The sequence below is a fragment of the Dromiciops gliroides genome, chromosome 4 (genome assembly GCF_019393635.1).
Source record: "Dromiciops gliroides isolate mDroGli1 chromosome 4, mDroGli1.pri, whole genome shotgun sequence".
NCBI classification, from domain to species: domain Eukaryota; kingdom Metazoa; phylum Chordata; class Mammalia; order Microbiotheria; family Microbiotheriidae; genus Dromiciops; species Dromiciops gliroides.
In genome coordinates this window covers 308,618,830-308,629,432 of record NC_057864.1, presented here as the reverse complement: position 1 = coordinate 308,629,432, position 10,603 = coordinate 308,618,830, and positions in this window count along the sequence as shown.

The window sequence follows — 10,603 nt, the reverse complement described above, 5'->3', positions numbered from 1 at the left end:
GGGCAAATCCTTGGCTGGTCTGGATTAAATATGGAGGTTTTACCTTGAAGCCAGGCAGCAAGTGGACTATTATGGTGAATTTTATAGTCTCATTCCATCGGTTTGGTCACACCATTTGAAAACTGTTCCCTCATAGTTGAGTTGAAAGTTAACTATTGTTTTATTTTCTGAATAGTTTCACAGAGCACCAAGAAAATTTCATTTTAGCTGTGCAAAATAAAAAAAAAAAAAGATTCTACACAATCGACTTTTTTTCAATGTAATGGACAAGAAGCTTGATAGAGCTTATCCAAAACCATGAGTAATCATTGGAACATGAAATTAAACACTAACTCAAAGATTTATTTAAATTGTCAGTTACGTTGCTGTCTTATACTGATGCATTTTTGGATAAAACCTTTGTACTAATTTAGTTTCTCCATCACAACCTCATGTATCCAGATTGATGGGGACCAGCCACAATCCATGTGTGCATGAAAGTCTAACACAGCAAAATGTTTTTGGATCCTTCCTCTGCCTGAGGAAGGTGAATGAAAAGCTTTCTTTTTTTTTTTTTTTTTTTTTTTTTTTGCTTTTTACATGAGTAGTCACACCACCTAGCTAATGTGACTACTCATGTAAAAAGCTTTCTTTTTAAGCTGCCTCTCCAGGATACATCCAGTGTGTAGGTAATTGCTTGGTAGCATCCCTGGCAAAGTAGTCCTAATAAGCTAGAGATATAAATAGGGGACAGCTGGATATGGTCGAGATTGCACTCAAAGGGATATTTCTTATCATTCTGAGTCACTCAGAAAAGTTCAGATAGCATGGTTTTCAGGTCTGATGATACAAAGCTGCAGTTCATTCTCCATACAGCTACTCAAATAATCTTCCCGAAGCAAATCCAAACATGCTGTTTCCCTTCTCCAGAACCTTAAGGGGCTCCTTATTACTTCTAATATTAAACACCAACTTTTCAGCCTAGAATTCACACTCTGGCTCCAGTACTCCTTTCCAAACTTTTTGGTTTGTTTGGTTTTTTTTTTTTACATTTTTCTCTTTCGCATATCTTTCATCAGACAAAATGGATTCCTTGCTGTTCCTTAAACTTGACATTCCTTCTTCATCTTCCATGCCTTTGCAGAGCCTGTTGCCAATGACTCAAATGAATCCCTGAATTCCTTCATTGTTCAGCCCACCTCCTATCAGAAATCTTTTCTAATCTCCTTAATGGTTAGTGCTCTCTCCTTCCTTGAATAACGATAAATTTATACATATCTGGGTGCGTATTCGGTCATCCAATAGAATATATATTGAGAACAATGGGGCTCTTTTTATTTATGTCTATTTATTTATTTGTTCGTTCATTCATTCATTCATTTGTTTGCATATTTATTCACTCATTCATTTAGGTACTCAATCATCCCTTTATGTTTATGTATGTTTATTTAAACTTTTAAATTTATTTATTTATTTGTTTTCTTGATCACTAAAACCTAGAACAGCATGTACATGCTGGGTGCTTAATAAATACTTGTTGGATTAGATTATTTTGGAATTAAACTAGATGTAGAGGGTCTAGAATGATATTTCAGGTGTAGTAGGTGCTCAAATAATGATTGATTTCAATTTCATATGGTGATTGAGAGTTTAATTCCAAACAATTTTTCTGCCAGAGGTGAAAGACAAAGAAATGTCTTAGTATACCACATATTGGACAACCCAACCTATAATCTTCAAGCATCAGCTTCAATCTAATAATTATGCTAAAATATTCATAACTGTTGAACTTGCATACTTTGAGGATGAGCAATCAATGGTCCAGTCTTTTAAAAAAACCACTAGTCTTTTTTTTTTTTTTTTTTGCAGGTCAATGAGGGCTAAGTGACTTGCCCTGGGTCACACAACTAGTAAGTGTTAAGTGTTTGAGGCCAGATTTGAACTCAGGTCCTCCTGAATCCAGGGCCAGTGCTTTATCCACTGCACCACCTAGCTGCCCCCAGTGATCTTTTACATGTCTACTGTAACATGAAAAGTTTGAACATCAATAAGACTTTCAGGGCAGTCTCTGGTCACTCTGTGACAAAATTATACCCCTTACCCACATTTTTGTATGTCTCTCAATTTTGTACAACAGGTCTCATGTTTTACATAGACCTAAGACCAATTCAATAAAATAGAATAAACATAACCCTAGTGATAAAGATAATATTATTAAAACAGAGAGAATGTTTTATATAATAAATAAAACTATCCATCTTCACAGAATTAGAGTTAAGACAGGACCTTAGAGGTCATTTCATCCAACCCCCTTATTTTATAAATGAGGAAAGTGAGGCCCAGAAAAAGTGACTTGTCCAAGGGCACACTGGTAGCCAGTGGTAGAGCAGAGTCAAACCTAGATCTTCTGGCTCTCAATCCAGGATACTTTCCATTGCATCTTAATTCAAGTCAATTAATCTAAATCATGACTATACAAAATGGAACCATGTTCCCTAAAAAGGTTCTCTCTTTCTAATCATATCCTCTTATCATCTCTTTCTTGGCTATTATTGCAGTAATAAAATAACAACTGCCCATTCCCAAAGTTTCTGAGCCTCTGTGACAAGATTAAAAGAGGCACTGTATCAGTGAATAAAACAGGCATCACTGCAAAAGTTCTTTTAATAATAGGTCCACACATATCAATGTCATGATCTATTATACTCTAAAATGTTCTCCTAAGCCAAGAAATAGGCCCAGCTATGATAAGAGCCAACTATAAAGAGTCCCCTGTTTCTGTTCTCCTGAGGTTCTATCTTGGAATCTGTCATCGAGGAGTAGTGACAACCTCAGGAGAAAACCCCTGCATAAATGCCCCATTCCTTGATTGTGAGTAGGGGGTGTAAGGGAACAAAGATTTCTCACTGGAAGAGCCCTGCTGCTGGAATCTGCTCCCATTTGTGGTCTCCTAGTGATGAATATGGATATGATTAGGGTATAGAATAAGTGACATCTGTTTGCTTTGACCTTTGGGTAATGTGGCGTTTCTTTCTCTGGGGCAGATGCTAGAAAGGTGTTTATTGTGAGTTGACAGGGGTCTTGGTGGGTGGTGAGGTGTGAGTCAAAATTCGACTATGCATTCTGGCATTTTGTCCACAGATGTTTCTCAGATGTTTGTGGGCGGGCACATCTTTTAAAATAAAGAAATGCTAAATGTATGTTTCTCTTAAAAGATGGAAAAAAATCCTACTCCTCAAAATATAGTCCTTTGTGTTCTCCTGTTTGATGCCTGACATGGCATTAATTAGGGACACATACATGCTAGAGAAAATATAATGCCACTTGCTCACTAAGCAAGTCTGATCTGTTAGTATGAAATAAATTTGGATTTGTAAGGTGAGGAGACATTGAAATTTTGGAATAGGTCAGTCCTCAGTCCTGAACAATGCAAAGCAAAAAATCTGGGTCAGTGATTGAGTTGAGATTATCCCTAACTTGCTGATTCATGGTCTGTCAACTTGCCTGGTCACTTGTTATTTATGGAAGGTTCTTTCATCTGACTCTCTAAAATAGTCTCATTATGTTGGTATGTCATTGCCCTTTCCACAAAAACCTTCCCCTCTTTCTGACTTTACTATTGATTTTGTGGGTACCATCCTTGTCTCAGTCATTCAGACTTATACCCTCAATGGCATCATCCTCAACCCTGTACTCATGCTCATCCAACATATCCAATTCATTGCCAAATCTTGTAGTTTCTATCTTTGTAACAACTCTCAAATTTGTCGCCTTCTCTCCGCTCACACAATGGCCACTCTGTTTCAGGTTCTCATCACCTCACACCTAGATTATTGCAATAACTTCCTAGCTGGTCTCCTCAAGTATCTTCCCCTCCCCATTCTATCCTCCACTCAGAAACAAAAGTGATTTTTCTAAAGCACAGATCTTACCATTACTCCCTATAAACAGCAACAACAAAAATACCAGTGGTTCCCTATTACCCCCAGTTTCAAACCTAAATTTCCCTGTTTTGTGTTTAAAGCTCTTCATCACTTGGCCATTTCCTACTATTCCAGTCTCCTTCTATTTTATCCTCCTCTACACACCTTATCATCCAGTTATACAAGCCTATTTGCCAATCCTTCCCCCCCCCACCCAACACACACACAAACACACACACATACATACAATTTCCCTACCTAGTATCTTTTCATTGATTGTCCTCCATATTAATAATGCTCATTCTTATTCCTCATGTCTGCCTCATGACTTCCCTGGTTTCTTCAAAATACAGCTCAGAGCAGCTAGGTGGCACAGTGGATAGAGCACCAGTCCTGGATTCAGGAGGACCTGAGTTCAAATCCGGCCTCAGACACTTAACACTTACTAGCTGTGTGACCCTGGGCAAGTCACTTAACCCCAATTGCCTCACCAAAACCAAAACCAAAAACCAAAACCAAAACCAAAATACAGCTCAAAGCACATTTCCCCAGAAGACCTTTTCCTACCCACCATTGCTCCACATTAGTTACTTCACTCTATGATTGCCTTTCATTTGTACTCTGTGTGTGTAATACGTTTTATATACCTATACATATTATATGGATATTTGCAGACCGCATTTTGTGTCTCTTGTTAAAATGTGAGCCCCAATACTGCAGAGAATGGGGGGGGGGGTTTTGGCCTTTTTTTTGTCTCCCTAATGCTTAACATGGTACCTGAAACATTGTAAGTGTTTAATAAATACTTATTGACTATTCAAGATGCTGATTGTGGGAAAAAAGCCAACTAGAAATGGGCAACAGAAATGCAGTAGGTTTTATAGTCATTGTTTCATTGCCCCAGAATTAAATATTAATGGCAGACCCTTTGAATTTGATAAGCCATTTTACAATGGAACCAAAGGATAGAAACTGTATGCTAAAAATATTGAAGTAAAGTAAGTCCTGAAAATAAAAGCAAACTCATTTCATGTTATATTTCCTGATTTTCTTCCTACTAAAGCTCTCAAAATGACCTGAATTGAATTTACAAAGTTTCTTTTTGAGAAATCTGACCAACAGATAAAACAAACTCATCATAAAATCCATTCGCCTAAGTGGCACAGGGAGAAGGAGGCAGGAACTCAGACCTAAAGTTTGATGTACTGAATCAATTCCACTGCATTGTATCCAAATTACATGACATAGTTACTCAATTTGGCCTCAGATTTCAAGCAGTTATTTGGAATTTGCAAAAATTATATTAAAATAAGATTATTTGTGAGCTTGAAACATCAGGAATAAAATGACTGCTTAAAAATGTAGCCAGGAAATGATTGTACCAAATATTGCTTCTCAAAGGACTAAACATTTTCATATTTATAAGGGGATATTTTCTGGTGCCATGGCCCACAAATGTACCACTTCCATGTTCAAGAATTCCAAAAGCCCCTTATCTGACCATAATCTATGGCCTTTCTAGTTCTCCCTCTGCATCCATTTAATTAAACCTACTCCTTGAATCCCTTGACTTCTCAGTTCTTTCCCAGTTTATCACCCCATAGTTGCCATTCTCTCTTCCTATTTTGAACCATTGCTGAACAGGTTGGTCCTACACTCTCCTCTCCTCTTGGGTCCCTGGCCCTCTTATATTATCTTTATCCTGCCAAGACTCATTCCTAGATGACTTCCACTACCCACTACTTTGGCTCCTATACATGTTCTACTGAATGAAGATGGAGAAAATCACACAACCATTCTTATTGGGAACTAAGCAATGTTTCCACGCCTCCCTTATCAACTCACTATCCTCCTCTCCACAAGGGTTTTTCCAAACCTTTTTTATCCCTTCTCAAACCCCTTAGGGCTCTTCTCCACCAACTCTCTCAACTGAGAGCCTTGTCTTATATTTTACTGAAAAAATTAAAGCCATTCTCCATGAGTTTCCTCTTCCTCTCTCTTCCTCATCTCATGTCACTCACATGCCTTCTGCCACTATCCCTTCCTTTGCAGTGTCTCACAGGAAGAGGTGCCCTTACTCCTTACAAAGGCCAATTGCTCTACTTGAGCAAACCAATCCATTTTGTTTCTTCCAACAGACTGCCCCCTCTGTCTTTCCCATTCTATCATTTATCTTCAATTTCTCCCTGACTGCTGACTCCTTTCTTACCACCTAAAAATGTTCATGTCTCCACCATCTTCAAAAAAACACTCACCTGATTTTTCTATCCTGACTAATGATCTTCCTACATCTCCATTCTTTGTGCCCAAACTCCTTGGAAAGGTGATCTATAATAGGTGTTTCCACAAGGACTCCTCTTCATTATTCCACTGAAATTAATCTCTCCAGTGTTACCAATGATCTTTTTGGTTTGGTTTGGTTTGGTTTGGTTTTTTGCTGGGCAATTGGGGTTAAGTGACTTGCACAGGGTCATATAGCCAGTAAGTGTCAAGTGTCTGAGGCCAGATTTGAACTCAGGTCGTCCTGAATCCAGGGCCAGTGCTCTATCTACTGCATCACCTAGCTGCCCACCAATGATCTTTTAATTGCCAAATCCAATAACCTTTTATCAGTCCTTAATCCTTTCTAGCCTTTGACATTGTTGACCTTTCTTTTCTCCTTAGTACTGTTTTCTTTCAAGGTTTTTGTACACCATGCTCTGCTCTCCTGATTCTCCTCTTATCACTCCTTAGTTTCTTTTGCTGGATCCACATCCAGGTCATATCCTCTAACTGTAAATATCCCAAAGGGCTCTTTACTCTGCCCTTCACCCTCTATACCATTTCACTTGGTGATATCATCAACTCCCATAAATGTTATTATCATCTTTAGGCTAATGATTCGCATATCTATCTATCCTGTCCCAGCCCCTCTGCTGATCTCCAATCTTGCATCTCTAACTGCATCTCAAACTGGATGCCCAATAGAAATTTTAAACACAACATGGCAAAAAATGAATGAATGATTCAATAATGAACTCATTATCTTTCCTAAAAATTTTCCCTTCCATTCTCCTAACTTACCCTATTACTGTCAAGGGTAACATCATATCCCCAGTACCTCAGGCCCACAACCTAGGTGTCATCCTCCACATTCCTCACTAACTCTCACTTCCCTTATTATTGATATTTGTCCTTCATTCTCAAAGAGGACCATAACATCAGCATCATCAACCTCACTCTTTCCTCCAGAGCCATCTGACTCCAGTGGCAAGATATAGATCAGGATGACTTGAAGATGGCCCCAGATCTTTAAGGCAGATAAGATTAAGTGACTAGCCCAGAGTCACACAGCTAGTAAGTGTCTGAGGTGAGATTTGAACTCAGGTCCTCCCAATTTCAGGGCCAGTGCTCTTTCCACTGTGCTACCAAGCCTCCCCCGTCCCTCCCCATTTCCAAACTATCACCAAAGCCGGTGATTTCACTTTTGTAACATACCTTCAATACACACTCTTCTCCCCTCAAACCTCTGTAGCACCCTCTCTCATCACCTCATGTCTGGATTATTGCAACAGCCTGCTAATTTGTCTACCTGCCTCAATCTCTCCCCAGTCTAATCCATTTACCATTCAGCTGCTTTTAGAAATCACTTTTGAGAATCATTGTTAATCACTTTTAGGAAAAATGATTTTCCTAAAGCTCAGATTTCAGTCTCTCTCTCTCTCTCTCTCTCTCTCTCTCTCTCTCTCTCTCTCTCTCTCTCTCTCTCTCTTACACACACACACACACACACACACACATACACCCTACCCACTCAATAAACTCCAGTGGCTCCCAATCATCTTCAGGATCAAATACAAAAGCTTCTGCCTGGCATTCAAAGCCCTTTATTACCTCCCCTCCTCAAACCCTTTCCACTATTTTCCCTCCCTGCCACATACTCTTTGATCATGAACAAGACACATCATCTCTATCTAGGCTATGGGAATATTCTCTGTTTTCCATTCCTAGAATATCCTCCTCTTCTCTGACTACTGGTTTCCTTGGCTTTCTTCAAGTACCAACTAGAATCCAATTTCTGTAGGAAGTCTTCCCCAACCCCCTTTATTTCTAGCACCTTTCCTCTTTTAATGATTTCCTATTTATCCTCTATATAGTTTGTGTCTACATCTTTGTTTGTTGTCTTCCTGATTAAAATTGAGAGTTCTTTGAGGGAAAGGACTGCTTGTCTCTTTTTGTATCCCTAGCATTTAGCACAGTGCCTGGCACATAGTAGGTGCTTAATAATTTTTTATTGACTGATGCACTGATGAGAGTCTTAAATTTAAAAATATAGCACTGAGTAGAGTACCATGTACGGAGTATTAATTCAACAAGTATTTGTTGAGTTAGAATCTGTTTTTAAATCTGAGATCCTATGAGACTTTGTCATATTGAACCAATGTTTGCAAGGGGAGAGGGGTCTTGAGATATACAAGACTTCTTGGCTATCCATCCCTACAGAGCACAGATTTGATGAGCTAAGTATAAAATAAGCAAAAGCATATGATATACATTTCTGTTAAAGTACATAAAATAGGTATAAAATTTTAGAGGAACATTTTGGCAATTTTTTGCCTCTGTTATGCATAATGATAATAATATGTTACTGTGTCTATGTAGTATTTTCTGAGGACATGGAAACATTTTACAAGTACAACTTGATTATTTTTCACATTGTACCAAATGAAGTAGCAACAAATGTAAAAAAAAAAAGCAGTATATATTTTTAAAAGAGACAGGAAAGACAAAATTGTTCAACCAAAGTTATAGAGTAAGGCAGAACTTAGGACCCTGGCTATAGCGAACAGAACCCCTAGAGCCTAGGAACCCTGATTCTCTGGATAAGCTATTTATTTCCCCACTAAGCCATAACACTTGTTTCCCAAGATTCAGGATTTTTATGAATCTCAAATCCAACTTGTGTGTCTACCTCTATATTCCTTTCATTCTCACCAAGTAATTTGACAGAATTCTAAGTGAATATTTTTATTTGGTCAATAGCCAAATAAGTGTGTGTGAGAGAGAATGGAAATTAAGTCTTCTATCTTGCCCAAACTGGAAGGGAAGTGGATGCTCCTGGGCCTCTTCTCCATTTCTTATCAGTGTCATTTTTCCCCTCATTAAATAAATTGGTGGCCTCCCATGATCCTGAGGACTTACCATATTGATGCCAAATTCAGTATCAACATTGGATCAACTTAGTCTACTGTAGCTCAAAACTCCTGAGCTCAAGTGATCCACCAGCCTCAGCCTCTCTGGGTTGCATTCATGATTCTCCTCCCAGACTTTCTCTACAATATACTCAGAAACTTCTCCAGCATTCATAACTCACTGAAGCCTTGAACTTCACACATTGTAAGTACCCTCCCCTACCTACCCCTCCCTCTCATTGGATGGTTCTTCCTGGAACATCCATTTTAAGGAGGATGCTCAGACCACCCATCTTTTTATTCTTCTCCAGTCTGCATTCCTCACTCCCCTCCCAGACTTTCTCTATGATGCCCCTGCAATGGGTACTTTCATTCCTTCCTTTCTATTCTCCTACTTTTCTAGCTTCCTTTTATGTGTTGTCTTCAGTGATAACAAGAATAATAATTAACATTTATATAGCACTTACTATGCATCAGGTACTGTGCTAATCATTTTGCAATCACAACAACCCTGGGAGATAAGTGCTATTGAAATGCAAGAAAGATCCTTGGAGGCAGGGACTGACTTTCTGATTGTGTTTGTATTCCTGGTGCTTAGCAGGGTGCCTGGCACATAGTGAGAGCTTAATAAATGTTTTTCAACTTGACCTGAATATATTGATGCTGGATTTAATGTGGATACCAGATCAGCTTAGCTCACTATAGTTCAAAACTCTTGAGCTCAGATGATCTATCTGCCAGCCTCAGCCTCCCTGGTAGCATGAATTACAGACATATGCCACTACTCTTGGCAACAAAGAAGTCAGCTGTTAAATAGAAAGGTCAATTAGCCATATGAGCCTTGAGAAGAACCCTCTTCAAAAATAGTCTCTAGGACCCCTATGTCAAACTCCAAACATGAAAGTGACGATAGCTTTCTCTCATATCCCAATCATGTCCTGAGATTCACATACAAATACATATTTTAGTATGACTCACATTATAAACGTATTTGTATTAATTACATCACTTGAATCACCAGTTCCATATTCATTTGTACAGTCAACATTGGTTGGGCTTGGCTTTCTCATCAGTTCCCCTGTTACTGAATGGAATTCAGTAACCAGGTGTTTTCCATCTTCAGTAAAGACCACACAAGAGAAAATTGACTTAAACTGAACATGAGAAATTCGGGGTAGAGATAAAGCAGAACTTTCTAACAGTAAAGACTGATCAATATTGGGCTTGATTACTGAAGCAAATTTGGGAGTTCTTCTCTGGAAGACCTTCAGTAGATATAATAGTGTGTATTTCCCTAACATTTCTTGTGACTGGTCTAGGAGTGATCTTTTATGTCTCCTTCAGTTCAATGATCATAAGATTCTAATTCCATTCATCTCTTTTCAATGTTTATACATTAAAATTGGAGTTCCCCTACATTTAAACTTTTAAAAATCACTTTTTAAATTTTAATTCATTTTCGAATAATTAATCCAATCTTAAAATTCATTTAAATTCCAAATTAATTTATTTTTTAATGCCTCTCTTTAA